Source organism: Siniperca chuatsi, linkage group LG19 (genome assembly GCF_020085105.1).
Source record: "Siniperca chuatsi isolate FFG_IHB_CAS linkage group LG19, ASM2008510v1, whole genome shotgun sequence".
Classification (NCBI taxonomy): Eukaryota; Metazoa; Chordata; class Actinopteri; order Centrarchiformes; family Sinipercidae; genus Siniperca; species Siniperca chuatsi.
In genome coordinates this window covers 24,023,743-24,046,253 of record NC_058060.1, presented here as the reverse complement: position 1 = coordinate 24,046,253, position 22,511 = coordinate 24,023,743, and the positions used below count along the sequence as shown (strand labels likewise).

Sequence of the window (22,511 nt, the reverse complement as noted above, 5' to 3'; positions counted from 1 at the left end):
ACTCTGATCTACTTCCAGCTTTGATAACCTTTTACCCGCCAACTTAACTGAGGACTGGACATGAGGCGAGACCACGAGAATAGTGTCCAGCAGGGCAGCAACATAAGTCATTTTGAGGTAGTTTCCCAACAAAACTTCCATTTTTGGTGGAAGCTTTCTGAACTTTAATTTTGATTGTTGCTGTCATGAATATTTAATGTTCTAGAGAAACACTGACACCATGCTTTCAGATTCTTTAAGGTCACCAGATACAAATTTGTGGATGTTTTGGTGCCACTGGCCTGGCACGTTTTCAAAAACGAAGGGCGTATTTAATTTTTCAATAATACAAACACTTTGTAGCTTTTCTTGTGACTTAACCGTATCAGTTATTGCTGTTATCTCTGCAATTACTGACAGTGTTACAAGTCCTGCATTGAAAATGTTACTTCAGTAAAAGTATAACCAGGAAAATGTACTTAAAGTATTAAAGGTAAAAGTACTCAGTGCAGTAAAATGTCCCTGTGACTGTTGTACTATTATATATCATATCATCAGATTATTATTCCTCGTGCATTAATGTAAAAGCAGGATGTTGCTGCTGCAGCTGGTTGAGCTGGAGCTCATTTTGTATCGAACTGCAGCTGATGATGATTTTCATTCTGGATTAACCTGCTGATTATTTTCTCCATTAATCGATCGATTGGTTGGTAAAAATTCTGAAATGCCGTCACAATGACCCAGAGTCCAAACCTCAACATTATTAACAAAACATTACAATTACTAAAATTATTAAAAGGAAAAGCAGCAAATCTTCACATTTGAGAAGCTGGAACAATGAAATGTTTTTACATGAAAAATGACTCAAACGATTATCAAACTATTTACTAATAAACTTTTTGTCAAACTAAACAGCAGCTTCTGCACTAGAACCATCACTTTTGCAAAAACCAAATATCTTATCGGTCATCAAACAAACTCTCTTTGTCTTTCTGATGGACTTCATCACTCCTTTTAAACTCTTCTTATGTCACTTAGCTTGTCAGCTTTCTTCCCCGCTGCTGTTTTATCTTCACAACCTGCAGCTCCTCCATCCATCTCTTTCTCTCCTTCCTCTCAGATCACATCAGATGAGACACTAATCCAAACAACAGGATTAGCAGAGGAGAAGCGCAGGAAGCGGAGGCCTTTTTAACCACATTCCTCAATATAAGTGTGTGTGGAGAGGGGAAAAAAGTAGGTCAAACAGTGTCCATTTCACATGGATTTCACATTTGACTTCAATACTCTGAAATTCAAATCACGACCGCATCGTCCGACCGTACAGTTTTTGGTTTGCACATGGAAACACCATGTGCTGCGATGTGTCATCTCCCCAGTTTTCATTCAAAATTGGTCCAGTGGTGTCAAAAAATATAACTTCCTATTCCAGGTGTGCCGTTCTTATCCAGAGTGACCAGGTGGAGATTCAGTCTGTATGGACAGTGGCTCTTACAGAGATCAGACCTGTGACATTTAGTTTACAGTCCAGTCTCTCTGAACATGAGGCCAACATACGTCTGACTGTATTTCTGCTCACCTCTCTGCAAACACATCTAAACTAGTCCAGCCAGTTCCAACACGAAGGGAAACTGAATAAAATGATATCATAACACTCCACAACGGCTGCTATAACTTCACAACAAAACACCATCGATGCTTAAAAAAAAATATATATATCTCTGGACATTTATTCAAATCAGTGCACTGTATAAAACGTTGTTAGTTAGAGTAACCTTCTACAATTCAAGCTATCGCTTCATTGTTGTTCAGTATATAAGCTGTCAGATGAGCAGAAGTTGAGGAGATCTCTCATGTATGACGAATTTCCTGCCTCACAACCTCTAAATAAGTTTCTAAAGTGTACTTCTTAGAAAATTACAATTTATTTGGTTCTGCAGAGAGTTAAACTGCGGTTTGACTGGTTTCTGTCTGCTTTCACTTCCTCCTCCATACGACACCACCACCAACCACAGCGGGCAGGGAGACTGTCCCATATCCGGGAAATCAACAAGTCTGAACCCAGCAGAGACCAATAAGTGTCCATCAGCAGCCATAAAGTCCCGTAAAAGTGCCCTTGAGCGAGACACTGAACCCTTACCTGCTCTTTTAAAAAGCTATGAGCCTAGAATTCAAAACTGGAGGCAAAAGTTTTGAATTGTAAAGAACAGTTAGTTTACACACAAGAGCTGTTTCTTGACCAGCAAACAATGATGGTTTCCTCCTGCTTTTAATCGCCCATCTCTAGACTACAAACACAGAGATAAAATGAACATCATTCTTCTCATCTCTGGCACAATGCAAATCAGAATCAGAATCAGAAATACTTTATTGATCCCCGAAGGGAAACTCTTTGTTACAGTAGCTTGCCTTTACGTCAGTGCACACAGGAGAAAGTACTAGCAAAAAATATGATACACTATAAACACTATAGATAGGTCAGAAAATAAATTAAGTATCAGGTGGGTATAAGTATAAGATAAAATAAGTGTGAAGTACCAAGTGGGTTTACTGGTTGATGATGATAGTACAGTATAATAATACAATGTAATAAAATAAGTTATAAGTAATAAGCAGAGGTGCATGTACTGTCGAAAGTAATAGAGGTATATAATATCAATAACAATAAATAAGAAAAACTAACAAGGGAAAACTAATATTGCACGGGAGTAGTACACAGAATATTGCACAATTATTCAATTATGGCGATGTAATGATTAATGTCCAGTTTAGTGACCTAGGGTCAAACAGGTTATAATGTAGGTTATAATGTTATAACAGGGAATTATAACATTTGTTATAATTCCCTGTTCCCTGTTATAATTGTGGACCTCAAGGGGTATCAGCCAGTTTATTCCCTTTCAGCAGCGAGAAAAATAAAATACTTTTAGTGTTAGCGTCTCTAACATAGACTGAGCCTTTCGTTAGGGAAACTCTGGGACTCAGTCCTGCTTTTAAATGAAGAATTCATTCATTTCCCCCGAAAAATGATTAACAGGGTTTCTGGACTATGTTTTCTGTTGCTATAGTCATTTTTGCCTGTGACCCCTTAATATGAAGTAATGTCTCCTTGTGACCGCTCATAATAAATTGCATGTCTACAAATGGTGAGCAGTTCAATCTCAGAGGGATTTCATTTCTCAGATCATTTCATTTGAAACCTTTTTAGAGGCTGGAAGAGGTAGAAGTACAGTATTCTGCAAGACAGAATTAAAAGATTAGAGAAAAGTCAGAAAAATTAACAGAATTTTGTGTTTCAGAATTGAGTTTTTTCTTATTTCATGTAAGATTCATCTTGTGACATGTTGTATACACACACACACACACACACACACACACACACACAGGAAATCATATTGGCCTTCCCCTTCAGTGTACTGTTGTGCAAAAACCGCACATTCAGGTAATGTTTATCATTGCAAACTCAAACAAATATGATGCAAATGCAGCAACCTTTACCGTACTACCATGACGCACAGTGCATATAGCCTGTAGTATGCAAACCATCCTCAGCATTAAGAAACTGTGTGTCTCTGTCTGTTTGTGCCACTGTTGTATTGAAACAGTGTGACAGAGAAATGTGTGTGAAAGTGCGTCTGAGGTGTGTCTGCAGCTCCTGGTGGAACCGGTGAAGCAGGGAATTAGAAAATAACAGAAAACCAGCTGGAATAAAAGGAGGGGAAAAAAGAAACGACCAACCAAAGTAAAGAAGTTCAGCACTGAGCAGAAAACTGAAATTATACAGACTAAAACAAAGCAGCTAGATGTGTAAAATATTGTGTTTCACTTCTTCTTTCAAATCTTTGCAGACAGTTGCACGGCTTGGTTACACTTACTCTAACGTGCTCATACACTCCTGTGTCTTTTGTCTGCAAGGGGAAAAAAAAATAAAAAATCACACAGAAATACAAACCTGACCCTATTCTCCAAATTCCAACGAGATTTGGAAACTAAAAGAATTAAAAAAGAGCTGAAACTTGTGAGCTGTTTTCACTACACCGCCTTTCCCGTCTCTCTCTGCAGCTGCTGTCACTATCCAGGAGCCCAAAGACAAAACATCAATACTCACATACAGTATACAAATATGTACTGATATGGTTAACCTGTTTTATATGGAGGTGTGACACTAGCTCACAATTTATTTTTAGATACTGTATAGTATAGTTGAGGAAGTAATGTCCAGTCAGACTCCCCACGGACATTGCGATTACACGATCAGTGTCACAAAGAGTCTCTTTAGCTAATATTTTCAATGTCAGGTAAAAAGTTTAACACAGTGTTGTGCCAGAAATCCTCTATTTAAAAAAAAATGTTTTTACTAAATATTTAGGATTGGACACTGAGACATATTGTGGAATTGGAATTTAACTTATTCAGTAGAAACAGTGAATGAGATATCGTGTAAACCAGAATGTTGTTACATGACAATTTTAACCATGATATTCATTCATTATAGGGAGAGATGATAAACAACAATACTGAAGTATTGCTCAACTGTATTTATAATTTTCCTCAACAGAAAACAACTTGGTTGTCTTGTTTGCATTCGTTGCCTTTAGAGTTTTTCCTTTGCTGAGGATATTTATCCATCAAAAACTGACTTAATGGTAATCTTTGCACTTAAAGGTACCCTGTGGTGTTTTTATGTAAACAAAGTTTCTGTTTACATTCAGTTACTCACCAAACAGCGATGTGTTAAATCTACTTCCTTCCACATAAAAAACTTGCAAAGCCAATTGTTTGAAAATTCAGTCATCTTCTTCTCTGCCTTTTGCTGGCGCATTACTTCTACGCAGCCACCAATTGTCGCTCAGCGGAATAATGTGAAACCGTTAGCAGGAATGTGCATAGCTTCACCAGCGTGCTGGTGCATTTCCTTATGTGTGCACGAAACAAACAAAACAGACTCATTAAAACGTTTCTCCATAGCACTGCTAGTGGTTAAAAACCCCACACGGTACCTTTAAAGCTGAATTAATACATGTTCATCCACTTGGCGGGGACAGAAGACACGTTAGCAAACAGTTGTCTGATCACATCCAGCAGACACAGAGAAACATGCCGCTGGACTGTGTCCACCTGATGAATGCTAATATTCACTCTGTTAGCTCTGGTTTGGTCTCCACCAACTCCTGAGAAACATATCTGGCTCTTTAGCTGCTAAGTGCTCCCCTTTCTTCACCAGCTAGCCGCTAACTGCGTGTGTCTGCTGTTTGCTGGTGAGCAGCTCGTGTGCAGCAGGTTTGTCCGAGATTACTTGATGAAAACAGCGGTCTGCAGCTGCTGGAAACACAGAGACAGAACCAGACAGGAAATGTGCCTCACAAGCAAAACAATGCCCGACAACTCGCTAAATATCTCAGCTGCAGAGTTGGTGAGAAGCCTCTGTTGGTTCAGAACTACAGCTGACCCCATTGAAATTACACAGAGGCATCTGATTCAATGTTAATATAAATATATAGATTAATGGAGCTTTCAAGATAAATCCTTTGTATTTAAGGATATTTTCTGAGGACATGACCTGCGTTAAATATACGTGACTGAAATCATAAGAGGAAGTTTCGTTATTGACTTTGGAAATAGCAAAAAATATTTTAAGATGATTAATGCAGGCAGCGGTTGGCTTGTGTGTGTGCATTAAGCCCAGCCCAGCGAGCACTCACATTAATTGGGTACAGTGTGGACCACCACCCCCCCACTGCATCACTCGCCAGCCAGGTGGCAGGCTGTTGAGTCCTCACACACACACACACTCAAAAAACCCATGCAATCAGGCTGATTCACACACAAAATCCAATTTCTTCCTCTTTTTGTTACCTTCTGTAACTTTCTCTCTCTCTCTCTCTCTCTCTCACTGAAATCTTCCTCTTGCTTCTGCAAACCGACAACTTCAATTAGATCAGATAACTATTACTCTATAATCCACAGAGGGGAAACTAGTTTGGTCACCGATGCACAGGGACAAATAACAAAAGAGACACGAGTCAGACTCGTCACAGCAGAGAAGATATGAATGATACTATCCAGACTCCACTGGGCATCCGATCACATTTCACTGAACGGAAAATACCAGGACAATACTGAGTGATGAATCAGAGATCCTAATTAATAAATCTGTTTTGCGTATGTCTGAGAGACAAACACACCTGGCCACTAAATGTGTATACAATTGATCAGGTAAAAAAATAAAAGGCCAATCATAAGTAATGCACCTAAACACAAAACCAAAAAACAATGTCAAGAATACAACGCACATCGCAGAAAACAAGCAAAAAGTCATTCATAAGTCTGTGGGCAGAAAAGACGGTCTACATGTGGAGCATTTCAGCACTTGACCCGTTCACTTTGACACTAAATCTGCCAAAAAAAGGGGGGTAACGCAACAGTGCATTTTGGAGTACAAGACACAGCTTGTTGCATTTATACGCTGTTTAAGTTCTAATTTAAAACATCTTTACAGATTGAACGGTAGTTTGAATTTTTAATAAGAGACAGCCCTGATCCTTATCAGAAATGTTTGGTATGTTTTATGTTTGCCAATGTATCATTGTTTATTTTAAATCTCTATTATCAATATCTGTATCGGCCTCAAAAATGAACTATTGGTCGAACTCTAAAAATAAGGAATTTGTATATTTTACTTTGGGCTGTGAGAACTTGTGATGACATTTATTGTTATTTTTGATATTTTACAGTCTAGAAGACTAATCGAAAAACTTAATAACTTGATTGATAATTGAAATAACAGTTCCTTGCAGTAACATTTGGCAGCACACACACACACACACACACACACACACACACACACACACACACACACACAGCTAGCCTGGAAACTGGAAACAACCAATAGGCTGAGAACACTGTATAATACAATAGCCGGAGGAGCATGAATTTCCTTTTCTTGGAACACACACACTCAAATACACACACACACACACACACACACACACTTCAGCTGTACAGTGACGGCATCCACTGACCTGAGCCCGCAGGGGCTGAGGGAAGCCCATCATCATCATCATCATCATCATTAAGTCTTCACTTCCCTAAACTGTCTCTCCGTCAGGAAACAAACTTCCTCAAAAAACAAACCAAGAAGCCACTGCTCTCCTCCTCTGCAGTGTCTTTTCTCTAGTCTCTCCTTAAATCTCCTCACACACACTCTCCCCGTCTCTCTACAACACTCACACACACACTCACGCACACACACACACACTCACACACATTCACAGAGCTGTGACAGACAGTCTGGGAGGTTGAGAGCAGAGTGCAGCAGATGCAGACAGACGACGAGAAGATTCAGCCGGGCAGGACGTGACTGGGAGGGAGGACATGCGATTGGCCTGAATGGGCATTCAGGAGCCCAGAGACAGCCAATGAGAAGGGGGGGAGGGACTTCCTGTTTGGGGCACCTGTCTGTGTTAAAGGGGCTGTGTGCCATTTCAAGAAACTTTCCAATTCAATCTCAACTAATCGATTCGTTGATCAACAGAAAATTAATCTGCGACTATTTAGATAATCGATTAATCGTTTAATTTTTCAAACAAAAGTACCAAACATTTTCTCGCTCTAGCTTCTAAAAACATGAGGATTTGTAGCTTTTCTTTGGCTTATGTGATACTAAACCTGAATATATTTGGGTTTTCGACTGTTGGTCAAACAACACAAGAAATCTGAAGACGTGACTGTGAGCAAATGCACGGGCATTGTTCACTGTTTTCTGAAATTTTAGGGACCAAACGATTAATTGAGGAAATAAGCGGCAAATGAATCAATAATGAAAATAACTGTTAGTTGCAGACCCGATTCAGTCTTCATCATGGCGCCTCACAGCCAGAGTACAAGATAAACACAACACTGCAAAATTGCAAAATTTAGAAAGTTGATTTTGGCAGATCTACCAATCACTGAAACTTTATATATGATAACACGATTCTAAACCTACTAAAAGAATACATCAACATTTAGGGAAATATGCTTATTTGCTTTCTTTTTTTTTTTTTGAAGATGATTTGTTTGCTGTTTCCGCTTTATTTGACAGCGATGGTGAAGAGAGACAGAAAAGAGAGAGGGGATGACATGCAGCAAAGGGCTCGGGCCGGGATCTAAGAAGTAATCGATCTTCTCATCTAAGTCTATGTAAAAAAGCAAATAGGCATATTTCCAAAAATAGCAAACTATTCCTTTAAAACTAGGGATGCAACTAACGAGCAAATAATCTGCTGATTATTTTCTAGATTAATTCATTAATTCATTAATCATTTAGTCAGAAAATAGTGAAAAATGCCCATTACAATTTTCTAAAGCTTAAGGAGACGTCTTCAAATTGCTTGTTTTGTCCGTTCAACTCTGCAAAACCAAAAGATATGTAGTTTACTATCATATAAGACAAAGGAGGGCAGCAAATCCTCACATTCAACAAGCTGAAACCAGAAAGTGTTTGGTATTTTTACTTGAAAAATTACTCAAACAAGTAGTTGCATTTAAAGACCAAATTCACCAAATTCAAGAGGCATGGAGCTTATTTGTTGCAGTTCATGTGATTTCCAGTAGAGGTCACGGATGAATTAATTCTCCTGACAACATGCATGAGGTTATAAAGGCTACAGACTCCTCCGAGGATGTCCAAGTATGAGAAGAAACACAAAAGTGGGTTTAACACAGTGGAATCAGTAACAAGTTCATGACACACACCTGCACAGGCTGAATATTTCTTTGAGTAAATGTTGTTTTTGGAAACTGGCTGAACCAGTGTGAATTTCATATAGGCGAGCGGCTCCCCGCCCCGAGACGAGCAGCCGACATGACTCATTGTTGACATTCCAGAGAAGGACCGCAGCATTCAGACTCCCACCCACATTTCACAATATAGCTCAAGGGGATAAAATGAGTAACACTGATTGTGCTTAAAGCTGTCTGAATCAGGATCTCTGCCTAAACTGCAACATTTCTCTATGGAGTCTGGTACAATAGGTGTCACGGGGGAAAGTAGTTCAAACTCAAACTACAAATAATTTCTTAAAATATCTAATCTATGCACTTGGTATACTTGTTTCTTTCCTTCACTTTAGTATTTCAGTCTCTCTGATTAATAGTTAACACCCTCAAATTACTGAACTGTGCCCTCAAACTACTTAATTTTCCTTCCGTCTCTTCTGTGCATCCACCCAAAACCATGAAGTGCTCCAAAACTTTGAAATTGATTTTTAATGAGGTGGATGACGTATCATTAAAGCCTTAGGGTGAAACAATCTGTTCTCCAGTAAAATGTTTAATGACTGTGAAAGAGAACACAGTGTTGTGTTTAACATTATGTATATCAGTCCAAGATCACAATAAAACTATTTTAGGTCCTAGCGGTCCATAGGAGTGTCGAGGGACAGAGGGCACATCAAGAGAAGCTGATAACTTTACACTACAAACTCAAGGAAACAAATGAATTCATCTTAATGAATTAATCAAATGCACAGTTTAAGTATAGTGAGCACACAAATGTATTATTAGACTGAATAATTTGTAACTTGAAGGCACAAATTACCATTTTGAGGGAAGGATCTATTAAGATTTTGCTACCTTGAATCCTCCTGGGCTCCATAATTCTCCAGCTAATTGCTAACATCAGCATGCTAACATGCTCACAATGACAATGCTAACACGCTGATATTTAGCAGGTATAATGTTTACCATGTTCACTATCTTATTTTAGCGTCTTAGCATTCTAGCATTTGCTAATTAGCACTGAACACAAAGTACAGCTGAGGCTGATGGGAAATGTTTTGCAGGTATTTGGTCCTAAACCAAAAGTATTGGACAAATTAAAATTTTGACCTGATGATGGCGCTAGATGAAGTTAAGGGGTCACCAAAGTTATTTCAATTCATGCTGAGGGGGACATGCACATTTAGCACTAAACAAATGTGACTTATATGAATGAGAGGCTCGTTTTTAGGCTGCACCCAGTTCTGATATCTTGCAAAACTTTCTCCCAGAGGTGGCAAACTTCACACGGCCATGTGAAATAACTTCCCCATCTGGGAAAACATTCCAGTTTTTTTAAAATATGGAAGTTATAGTAGTCAACAGAGTAGTTTTGACTGGACAAACTGCAAGGCCCTAAAAAAAAATAATATTTTGTATTGACCTTCTTTTAAAAGCAGAGTATGACAAAAAAACGACCCCAAAAACAAATCGCACACACCAAAAATGACTGTAAATGAATACGTGAACTTACATGAGACAAGCAGCACTTGGTATAATAAAAGGTGCATGTTCTCGAAGTACATTTTGCAAAGCGAGTTAAGCTGCTGCAGACAGTGAAAGCATTATAACTACCCTACAGCACTCTGCCATTTCCTGCTCCCGATCAATACTGTGCATCAGCTCGTCTTTGTAAGGCCGCTCATTATGTGGCAGTCAGCTCCACCATTATTCTTAACCAGCATCTTAATGATTGATCCCGGATAATCTGCCCAGGTGTGTAGCAGAGAGCAGCTGCTTTGTCAATAATTAGGGGGGAAATTCAACTTGAGCTACATTATATTTAAAGTTTAGAGGATCAAACCAAGGCATCACAACTCAAAATGGTCTTAAAAAAACAGAACATAAACATACTTTTCTTTTGGATTGTTTTTCAGTTAACAGGGGTCACTTTTACTCCAAAGCGCTGCATATTTCATCTTTGGAAATCAGGGCATCTTCAGGGTGGAGGTGATTTACCTCCAGAACAAACAGGTTTTCATCCCGATAGATGAGCGGTATTGTGCCACTGCTGCAGGATGGCAGGAAGCCAGTGTCAACGTGACTCAGAGAAAAACACACACGTGGAGAAGAAACTGAGTCATGATTACACAACGACTTATGGAGCCCCTCAAATCCCTTAAAAAACATTAGTCTTGACCTGAGCGACAGCAGAAAGGTCTCGGGGTTAGTGGCAGATGAGCAATTACGCTTGAAAACAACAGTAAAGACATTGTGTGACACTGACACCTAGTGGTCAGCTCTGTCAACTGCATGAACCATTTACTGTGTAATAATATATTGCAGTGTAATCATATTTACTATGATTTTGCACAGATAATTAATAATCCTAGTGGTGGAAGAAACACTCAATTACCACGCAGGTCCTCAGCAACGGGATCACCAAGCAGGCAAGTGGGCAACTACCCCAAAAGCTCCTGGTTCAGTATGTGTCGGTGTGTACTCATTGAATTGGAAATGTGTTGGGGACATGCACCACTAAGGCATAATACTGACATGATAAAGACCTGAAGGTGGGTCACTCTTTATTATCTAAGGGACTGTACAAAAATGGAGTGGGGAGACCCTCCCCTGCTTTCCAAAAAAAAAAAACTTTAGACTACCCTTCCTATCAAAAACAAAAAAATACAAACCCCCTATCTCATGTTAAATGTAAAATCAGAATTTGAAAACTAACCAGGACCTCCAGCTGTCAGATAAATGTAGTGGAGTAAAAAGTACAATATTTATCTCTAAAATGTGGTGGAGGAAAAACACAACGCTCTTTCAGCCTCCTACATAAACATCAACTACTTCCAACTATTGTTTTCATCATCAGGAAAACTACAATATTTTAGGATTACTCAGTCTAATGTCGAGTTTCTGCCAATCCAATACTCATTTTTGGTAACGCTATATTTTAACAGGTAAATTCCTAATAATTTCCAAGACATTTCCTCAAAGAACTTAACTGTAATTTGGTACTAATTATATAGTGAAAACAGAGTGTTCAGTTGGTACATTTTCAATTAATTAATTAAAAGTCAATGCTAGCGTTACCTTTAGTCAGCAGGTCAGCTAAACATGCAAAATGTGACGATTGTCTACAGGCAAGCAAACAATTCAACGCACATAGAGAATAATAAATAAATAGTGACGTGGGTTTGGCTTTTCTTTCAAGGACATTCTTGCTCATTACAGAGTTCTTACTGGGAATCTTCTTGAAAATGATCAGAACATTACAGACTCATGAAATGAAGAGTTGCTGTTTTTGTTTATTTTTTAGCCATGCTGGCTCCAGGGATGGCAGTCAGTCCTCCACTTTGGTCCACACTGAAATATTTCAACAACTATTTGACTATTTGCTATGAAATTTTGTACAGACATTTCACGGCCCCCAGAGGATGAAGCCTGATGACTTTGGTGATCCACTGACGTTTCCTCAAGCGCCACCAGCAGGTTAAAGCTTTCACTCATCCTGTGAAATATGCCAACATCTACTGGATGGATTAGGTACAGATATCCATGGTGCCCAGAACATGAATCCTACTGATTATGATGATACCTTGACTTTTCCTCTAGAGCCACCATGACTTCATTGGTTTTAAAGGAAAACATCTCAACAACTATTGGATGGATTGCGATGAAATTTGGTTCAGACATTCATGTTCATCGGGATGAATCGAAAAAACTTTGAGCCTCCGATTTTTCATCTAGCGCCATCATCGGGTCAAAATACTTTGGCCTGTGACCAAACACCTGCAAAACAAATGACATTCCCATCAGCCTCAGCTGTACTTTGTTTAGTGCTAATAGCAAATGTTAGCATGCCAACAAGCTAAACTATGATGGTGACCATGGTAAACATTACACCTGCTCAACATCAGCATCTTAGCATTGTCATTGTGAGCATGTTCCCATACTGACATTAGCCTTTAGCTCAAAGCACCGCTGTGCCTCAGTACAGAGCTGCTAGCATGACTGTAGACTCTTAAATAGCTTGTTCCTTGTTCTTATTACAGCTGAACATACTGAGGTCAAAGTAAGAGTAAGCAGAACAGCTCTGCTTTGAGAAAAAAAAAAGATCCTGCATGTAAAGTTTCCTTCGGTGGTTTCCTATATTGTGTACTGTGTGCTGTAGTATTTAGTACAAGCTTTACATTTCCAGTGTGAACTAAATACTGAAGTTCGGCTGCAGTTTCTAAACCAGCTTCCTGACCGGTGTCTTGTCATTTTTAGCAACACTGGACAGTTTGATGAATGCAGACTGACTGCCAGTTTGCAACACACTTCTTCTTTTTTGCACTGTAAATGTGTGTGTGTGTGTGTGTGTGTGTGTGTGTGGGGGTCAGGATTTCCATCCGGCCCTTTCAGTGACTGATCACATTTTTAAGACTCCTCTTGTTGTGTTGCACTGGAGAACATCTTGTTTTTCATCAGATGATTGTAATCTCCTGACTCGCGACAACACGACTCAATTCAGATGCTTTTCACCAGCCAGACCAGTGGCACAACAGACCGTGTACGTGCTCAATTTACTGAGACATTTTAGGCATTCAGCTGACAACATCCCAAATAAGCCATTATAAGCAACAGGAGGAAGCTCCCAGGGTTGCTGAAATACCACAAACACACCAGCTCAATTCACATTAAGCATTTTGTTCCACTAACAGTTTCGTTTCCCAGTCAGGACAAAAATGCCTCATTATAAATTGGGAACGTTTCTAAAATGCGGTTGGGCGGTCTGACGAGATATACCACAAGACCATATGAATGTGTTTATGTGGTAACTATCAGTTACATTGTGGGCAGTGTTACAAAGCATTGACCATAACTGCTTTATGGCAACATTGGATTTTTATATGATTTTGGCATTTCATCAAAACAAATGCATATTAATTGCAAAAACTATAACCATGATCTGGCCTTCACAGTGGCATTTACACTAATGTGATGTCTTAGTCTTTACTTGTGTTAAAACTGTTCGGCTGTGTCAGAGCAGATGGTCAAATAGCATCGGGAACCCCCGAACATTTCTGCACCTTTCTGAAACCGACGGTCCACCATTCACACCCCCTTCACGCTGTGATTGGTGCGGAGGTGAGAAAAGACCCTTTCAGACATGCACCCCTTGATGTTAATCTGATGGCTGGTGGATGAAGTTGAGCTGAGTTTCCACCCAAAGTACCCAGAACTTTTATTTCCAGGAACTACTTTTCAAGGAACTAAAATAGTGTTGTGTCGTTCGCGAACGCTTCATTCAAAAGAATGAATCTTCTGGGTGAACGAACTGAACCGAATCACTTCCTGGAACGATCCGTTCTCAGTCAGTTCAGTTGAGCTCTCAGTCATGCGAGAATATGGTAACACAAGCATAACACACGCACACACACACACTTGGTTCTACAACTATTTATTTATCTGCAGAAATATAAATGTGCAAAATACAGCGTTTGTGTGCTTCAGCAGGAGGAGACATGGGACGAGGGCTGCTGGTGGTCGCAGGAGTAAACACACTAGTGTCTGCAGCCTGCAGCTCACTCTACCCGTCCGTTTCATCTGAAAAACGCTTTAAAAGATAAACGTTTTGTCTCACCGTGGCGAAATTAACACAATGTGTGATCGATTTAGCTAACCCTTGCCTTAACGAACACCACGATGCTACACCATTAGCGGTTAGCATTAACGGTTCACTGCCATCAGTGAACGTCATCTTATTTGCAGAGACAACAAGGCGGATATCGGGCAATATGCATCACTACTTCTAAGATCACTGTAATGAATTTAAAATCTCAATCATCTCTTATGCACAGAAACAGCTTAATAAACTAGGAAATATTCAACTTGCCAATTTCAAGTTGCTGAGGAGATCGATATCTTCTCATATCAGATCAGCCTATAAAAACATTTTTTCCCACAACAACCACAGTAATAATCTGAACCAGCACGTCCTGTTGTTCGGTGCTCATGCATGTCGGACTTGTAAGTTTAAAATAGGCAGAATAAGTTTTAAAATCCATCAGTGATGCAGCAACAATAAACCTGTTGCTTTGGTTAAAAAAAGCACAGCAGTAGAATAATGACTGTGTCAAGAGCTTGAGGCAGGTCTCTCATTGTTAAAACGTTTGCTCATGGCGGAGTGCTGGGTTCAATAAATTGTCTGAACTTCCTTCTGTTTACTGACGTGTGAAGAAATGTAAACAGACACGTTATCCTGCCATTTAATAAATGATCGCATGCTGTAAATACTTTCATGGGAATTTATTTCTTCTGAAAAGCTCATGTAACCGCAGCCACTTCAGATCCTGATATGATGAAGACAAGTGTGAGAGATGCTTTTATCCAGCGGGAAGGGCTTCAGCGCGTTACTGAGAGCTAATTCAACTCGACACGCGGCTGCAGTGAAGATCAAACCTGTAACCTTTTGGTTACACAATAATCTCTTTAGCCCCTGATCCACAGTCACTTTGTGTTTGTGTACCACTGAGAAGTAAGCTTCTTTTCCTCCTCTGTTATTACATTTCAGCAGCATTTTAGTGCATTTTGGGGAAGTTATGGAAATATGAACTTTGCATTTTGGTGAGTGAACAAGTATTAAGATTTGTGTCTCTTGTAGTTTCCCTTCACTGTCCAAAACAATCCACTTTCTACCCATCAACTGTTGAGTTATTGTTTTGTTTTTGTTGGTGTTGCGGGTGCTTCCAAAGATTTTTCAATTACCATAAAAGGTGTTAAATTCAAATTAAAATTCAAGGACTGACAAGAAATACAGGTGAAATCATCTTCAGGCTACAGCTATACCGACGCAAACATGGCAACTCCGGGACTTATGTGTATATGGACACATCAGTCCACATTTTGGTCTGGTTCTGTTTTTCCTGGTTTGGTCTTCCTAGTTCCAAAGAAGAGAAATCTTAATGCTAAAATGATTTTTTTTATATAATAGTTTTTGTCTCTCTCCTGTTTTAACATGATAATGTCCCCGTGCACAAAGTCCAGCTTCCAGTGGAAGAACTAGACCGGTCTGCACAGAGTCCTGACCTCAACCCCATCCAACAGCTTTGGGATGAACTGGGACACTGACTGAGAGCCAGACCTGATCCCCAGCATCAGTGCTGGACCTCACTGATGCTCTGCTGTCTGAATGGAAGCAAATCCCTGCAGCAGGTCCAACATCTGGAGGAAAGTCTTCCCACATACTGTCCACATACATTTGGCCACGTACTTTAGTAAGTGAGAATCAACCTTTCTCCATAAGCAGAGAAAGGATATGTAACCCCACCTGATGTACCACTTCCTGTATTTTAGTGGAGGCTGTTGTAGCAGAACGTGAATGCCCATGATGTCACAATCACATGTGGTGTCATGTTCAGGTGTCCACACGTTTGGCCATGTAGACAATAGGCACCATTCACGCATTTTGGCAAAGACAAGACGTTGTCAGAGGCTTCTCCTTTCACGAGGTTAAATCGTGCAGACATTTTATGAGCTGTTATTTGAGTCGCAGTGTCTGTTGCTGTTGTCGGGTCTTATTGTCGGTCTGTGTGTCATGGCATTTCACTGCTAACAACACTGATTAAAGGCTGGACCTCACCCACCGCACCCACTGTCCCTTGAGCTCTGCTTGCCCTATCAGTGTGTGTATGTGTGTGTGTGTGTGTGTGTGTGTGTGTGTGTGTGTGTGTGTGTGTGTGTGTGTGTGTGTGTGTGTGTTGGGTACAAAAGCACGCACACCCATAAAGTCAATTAAGCACTCCCATGCTGTGGACTGCCTTTGCTTGAAGAGCCATTACATGAATATATAATCAAACACACACACACACACACACACAGTATGCACCTGTGCACAACAATACCAGAACAAAGCCCATTAGTCACTCTCTAAGCAAGTAAGTCAACTTTGCCCTCCTTAATTCATTCAAGAGGAAAAGAGTGGAAATGAAAATGTTCCTTTTTCTTCCTTCATCCTCTCTTTCCTCAGACTTCCCGTCTAGACTTCCTGTCCGTCACATACAGTAACAGTGGTGTTACAACAGCCGCTTCATGCCGCTTCATGACCCCAAACGAGCCACGTTACCCTGCAAGTCTTGCATGACACATCTTGGACGACGGCGGCGTTTCGACACAACTAAAAGGCACTTTCTGCAGACCCACATGACAAGATGGAGCTCTAACAGAGTTGCCTAAAGTAGGAGTTATTTTGGGCGTCCTGAAGTAAAAGTCAGGCTCATGTTCTCATAGACAACGTTAGCTGACTGACAGATGGATGGTCATGAAACTCTCCTGGTCTGAATCATCAGTAGAAAAGATGAACCACTGTGTAAGAAAATCTGGTTCATTGATAAAAACAAAAATATCAATGAAAAGTTTTTTTTGTGGATATAAAAACTGAAGGCGAGAAGTCAACTACGACTCCCAACGTGCATTTCAGGAAGAAACATCACAGAGCTTAAAATTCTGTTGCAAGCACTGCTAGCCACAGGCAGAAGCTGAAGATTACACTTTGTAAAAATCTAAAATATTCAGCATCTTAAACCAGTTCAATTTCAGATTACGTGCCAATTTTGAAAGATTCAGTAAAGAAAAGCGTTCTTCAACCAAACCAACAGGAAAAAAACATGATTTCGCAGAAACAAAGTTGAAATATTTCAAACTGATGGCTATGGTGTTGTTAAATTACCTACAAGACTCCAGAGTTTCTACACTGAGGAACATTAAAACGGCTTTAAAATTATATTTTCATAATAATGCATCAAATGACAATGCGACAATGTGACTTGTGTCTCGTAGTGCTGAACCTGCAGCTCTCCTCGGTTTTTCAGCTCGTTGTTTATCTGTCCGGCCACAACTTCGCTGTTCTGGTTCCCTCTCAGCTCTCAGAGCGTCGTTTCCAGAGAAGAAGCTGCAAAAAGCCGCTGAACGCTACCTGCTCAGCAGCAAACAGCAGGCAGACACAGCCAGAGAGCAGCTGCTGAACATGGTGGAGCGTTTAGCAGCTGAAGAGCCAGATGTTCCCCTCAGGAGCTGCTGGAGACCGAACACAGAGCTAACGGAGAGAAGACTGTATTTACATTCATCAGGTGACACAAACTCGCCTCCTGATGAAGGATCACGTTGCTCCGTAACTGCTGGATGTGGAAATAAGCAACTGTTTGCTAACAAGTTCAACATATCAACTGAAAAGATGATGATGATGATGATGAGTCAATGTTGTGTTCACTAACTTGTTTCCGTTGCCCCATAGAGGCCAAAAAATAGTTATTGCAGGATTAAGGACAACGATAAAATAAAATGTCTCAATGGAAATTTACAGTGGGGAAAAATACTTCCAGAGCTGCTCCTCTTCACTTCTCAACTCTAACGACATTCCTTTATGTCGGGAGGCGGGAGGTCGAAAGTGGGAAAAGCTCCCTTCCTGACCTCTGTGCTTCTGAGCTACAGGTGAGAGGAAAGCGTGCAAGTCCTCGAGTGTTGGTTTGGCTTTTTGTACAAGCCAAACAAACACTTTTACTGTCTCGTTAGCTGCTTAACGCCTAAGAGGCCTACCTGGTAAAACCAACACTTGTTTGCAGTTGCCTCTGTGGGCAGTCACGTTCATTTGATACCATTAACTGGAGTTTAAGAAGCAAACAACCCTAGTGACTGTTTCTGTCTGTTGCCTAAAACCAGATGCATCACTACTCACAAGCAAGTCAAACCATACTAACGTAGTTACTCTTCTTTTCGGGATTCTCAGGAAACAAAGACCACCTCCTCTAACATCATTAACAATAAAGACATGTTTATGAAATAGAATATTAAGCGCTGAAATGCTATTTTACACATTTAATAAGTGTGACCACAGTTTAGGCTGTCAATGACTAAATTGATCAGATAAGAAGTGTCAGGATGTGGGTGATTTATCACATCAGCTAAAAATGTAATAATAACATTTTCAGGGAGAAACCCTAGATGGCATTTTGTAGCTTAGCATCTCCAAAATGATCGCTAAATAACCTTTCAGTGAAGGTGAGAAAGAGAAAGAGTCGCAAGGAACCAAATGTGAGTCTGAAATTGCTCATTTGGTAACTAGTGCGCTGTTTTCTATTTTTGTGTTCAAACTGTAACATTTATGCAATATACACTGATTTACCAGTTTGTAGGTACAGCTAGCTAAAACAAATGCACACATCTTTTCATCAATGAGGGTAGACTAAATATTATAAGCACTTCTCAGTATATTGTGTTGTGCAACGAGTTCAGGGTTTCTCTTCTCACACTGCAACACTTGCTGCACTAAGACGACACTCTCGGTTAGTGGTGAAATCTCAACTTACTTCTCACTGTAGAGTGACCATGTAGAAACAGACATTAAGTAAAGAAGGAAACATTTACTCAAGTGTGAGGGAAAGCAAACTGAGCAAGCAAACAAGCCTGCACGCGCTGATACAGGCAGAGTGACGGTTTTTAAATACAAAAAGGTACAACATCAACCTGCAAAACACTACTGTAGGTGCTCACACTGGGTTTGATGAGGTGTTGTTGTTGGTGCTGGTGGTGCGGTGTGTGTAGGAGGGGAGGGGGGGTAAGCTGTGTGATGGACTGGCTGATTTGGAGGAAGTGGTTTTTGTTTAACTGCAATCTATCGAGGAGTGAAAAAGGAAGAAGCGAGCTGTGACAGGCCAGCAGAGTGACACACCATGCTGCTGGCACACTCCTCCGTACTGGTCTCACCAGTTCTCATCGTCCTCAGGAAACCCTCCTGAGCCTGCCTCCGGGCCAGGGTTTGGCTCCCCGCACCGTAACACATGGCTGATCTGGCCACTGCAATCCAGCGCACAACACACCAGGATGCTCTGCCCGACCACTGCAGAGGACGGATGCCTTCGCATGCCAAAAGACTCCCACAACAACACCGCGTCACCGCCGCTGTTTCGCGTCACTGCCTCACAATTACGCGCAAACTTTACGCGCAATGGCAAATTACCACTAATTACGCTGTTACGCACCTGCGCCGCAACAACGCGAGCAACTTTACCAGACACTGAGCGGGTTAAATCCCCAAACACACACACACACACACACACACACACACAGTGAGTGATGAGGGAGTAACCGCGCTGTTAAACAGTAAAATGCAGTGAGTGTGTGCCTTACCTCCTGATGTGACCTGAAGCGACAGCGGCTGCTGGCTTGAGTCTGCGAAGGCGCGGGGAACCTCTGACCAAGTCTTCCAGATCGGTGAAGGAAGCAACAATGACTAACAACAGGACTTCCTGTGACTTTCAAAATAAAATCACTTTTTAGTGGCTCCAGAGGGTTAGGTTTATCTCCTCCACATTGACAAGGGAAGCCTAATTTTATTGTTTGTTTTTTTTTACATTTGATTTTTAACTATTATACGCTATGTACATATAATATTCGGTAAAAAATAACAGGGAATATTTGGTATCTCATCTGTTGTTTTTCCTGAGGTTTCTCTCCTATTGATTGATTTATTGATTGTTAAGTATTCCTTAGGACAGCGGATGTGTATGTTGTATTGCTTGTAAAGCCCTCTGAGACAAATCTGACTTTGGGCTATATAAATAAAATTGACTTGACAGTGAACTTTTTTTTTTTTTTTTACATTAGATTCAACTTTATTGCCATTGCACAAGTACTGAGACAACGAAATGAAGTTTAGCATCGAAGTGCAAAAAGCAGTAACGTGCAGAGTGATGTACACATGTGTAAACAGAATAAACAGTAAGGGGTAGATATGAATGTGCTAAGATAAATACAGTATGAACATGTGCAGCAGTTACAGTAGGCAAGATATAAAGTGCAGGTATACGTACAAGTAATAACAATAGTGAGAAATTATATACAGAATAAACAGCTGGAGGTATGATATGAATAATGTGTATACACTATACATCAGATATATACAAAGAACGGCCCGCTGTCTTTAATCTGCATTAAACATGAAGCCAAATTACTTTCCCCCTAATATTTTAACAACTTACAGCAAGCATTACGCAAATTACTGCACTGCATATACCTTAACAATGACACGGGGCCCCACACTGAATGTGACTTGCATTTTCAGTGTACTTCACTGTTTTTAAAAACTACTATTCTGTTTGTGACACTGTGTGTTTGTTTTAATGCACGTTAACTATAATAATACAAATAAACTAGAAATGAAAATACACAATGATCATAAAGATCGGACATTAAGATAATTACATTTTGATTGAATTTAATCACAGTCTCCACAGGCAGCTCCCACATGCACTGATCACTTTTTGTAAATACAGCGGTACGTGTGCAATGTTACATGTGAGTACAGTGAGTATACGGTTATGTGGGCTTTAAATGTTATTGTATGGATGGTCTGTATTTATTTATGTAAACAAAGGATGACACAAGCATTTCACTGAACTTGAACTTGAAATTAACATGTTTATTTTGAAGGGCAAATGGCCTTACTTCCGGGTGCACTTGCTTTCTTTCTCTAACTTGACGCAGATGATCACAACCAGCGGCTTCCTCTGCTAAACCACGCCTGGAAACCTCTGTAGCTTCTTTAACAGAACAGAAACATAGTTAATATATCATCTGTTTAGAGAAATAACGTGCGTGTATAACAGCAAACCCGTAGAAATGTAAAGAAATGCCACGGTGGCGTCATAGGAGATGATGGGAAACACTGTGAACTTGTGACTGTGACTAACTTTAAGTCCCTGTAGGAATATTACAATGATTTTTGGTTGCATTTTGATGTAGGAATCTTACCAGTCTGGGGTTTATGCACACACATACAGGCATTCACATACACACAGTCAAACACACAAACCTTTCTTTCTCTGCAGGGCTGGAATCAGCTGAACCACATAATCAATGTGTCAGGAGTTTTGTGTTTATATGTGGGAGGTCGGTCGGAGAGAAAGAAGAGAGAAGACAGAGAAGCAGAAAGGCAGTACATGGTTTAAATTACTCCAGTATCCTGTGTTTGACCTCACTTCGGTTATATCCTTGGTGATGTGGAAGTTTTAACATCCTCTTACCATGTAACTCACAATTTCTGGAGATCAGATGTGCTGCAGTAATCTCCCAGGGTAACAATCAGTGACTGTATCAACCAACAATTTCAGATGTCTCATATCCTGTGGTCGACAACAGAAGGAAACAGAACAGGAAAACAGCTTTTTTCTGTTGTATAGTTGAAAGAATACATATATCAGTGGTTTCCACACTGGGGGCATGTGGTCATTATTGCATGGGGAAATTAAAGTGAATGTACATTAAAGTTGAATATACCTTTTTTCACAGCAGATATTTTGACTTTTCAAACACAACTAATAACATTATTAATTGCTACATTGCATTGCAATTTCCAGCTTCAAGTTTCTAAGAACCCACATCACAGAGGACCTCACATGGACAATCAAGTCCACTGCTCTAAGGAAAACCAACCTGAAGCTTCTCGTGTGCGTCTACCACTGCTCTGCAGAGAGTGTACTAACATACTGTATTAACTGTTCAGCGGCGGACGGAAGAGCTCTCCAGAGAGTCATCGACACAGCCCTCCGCAGAGCCAGCAGCGTTGTGGAGGATGCAGCTCCCCCCGATCATCTTCTGCTGCTACAGGGCCGTAAAGACCCGCACTTCCAGGCTCAAAAGCAGCTTTTACCCCAGAGGCATCATTGAACTGAACTCCACAACTCTCCACACCACAGGACTAACAACTGGAATAGTATTTCTACACACACAACATCTGTAAACATCTG

At 40.3% G+C, this 22,511-nt stretch overlaps 1 protein-coding gene and 1 long non-coding RNA gene across 3 annotated transcripts in view; one reads left to right on the top strand and one right to left on the bottom strand.

Moving 5' to 3' along the window:
- The window catches only part of pld1b (phospholipase D1b), a 48,469-nt gene extending 28,430 nt beyond the window's left edge, over window positions 1–20,039 (bottom strand). Inside the window, exon 1 of one of the 2 annotated variants that reach the window (XM_044176060.1) lies at window positions 19,894–20,039. The gene's annotated coding sequence lies outside the window, so the exon portion shown is untranslated. Of the gene's footprint in view, window positions 1–7,001; window positions 7,332–19,893 lie in introns of those variants that run through there. The other variant, XM_044176059.1, reaches the window with a different exon arrangement.
- LOC122866423 lies at window positions 14,872–17,301 on the top strand. The gene is made up of 3 exons (XR_006375702.1): window positions 14,872–15,247; window positions 15,752–15,986; window positions 16,739–17,301. It is a non-coding gene; the product is annotated as an uncharacterized LOC122866423 (long non-coding RNA).
- Window positions 20,040–22,511: the final 2,472 nt, after the last annotated feature.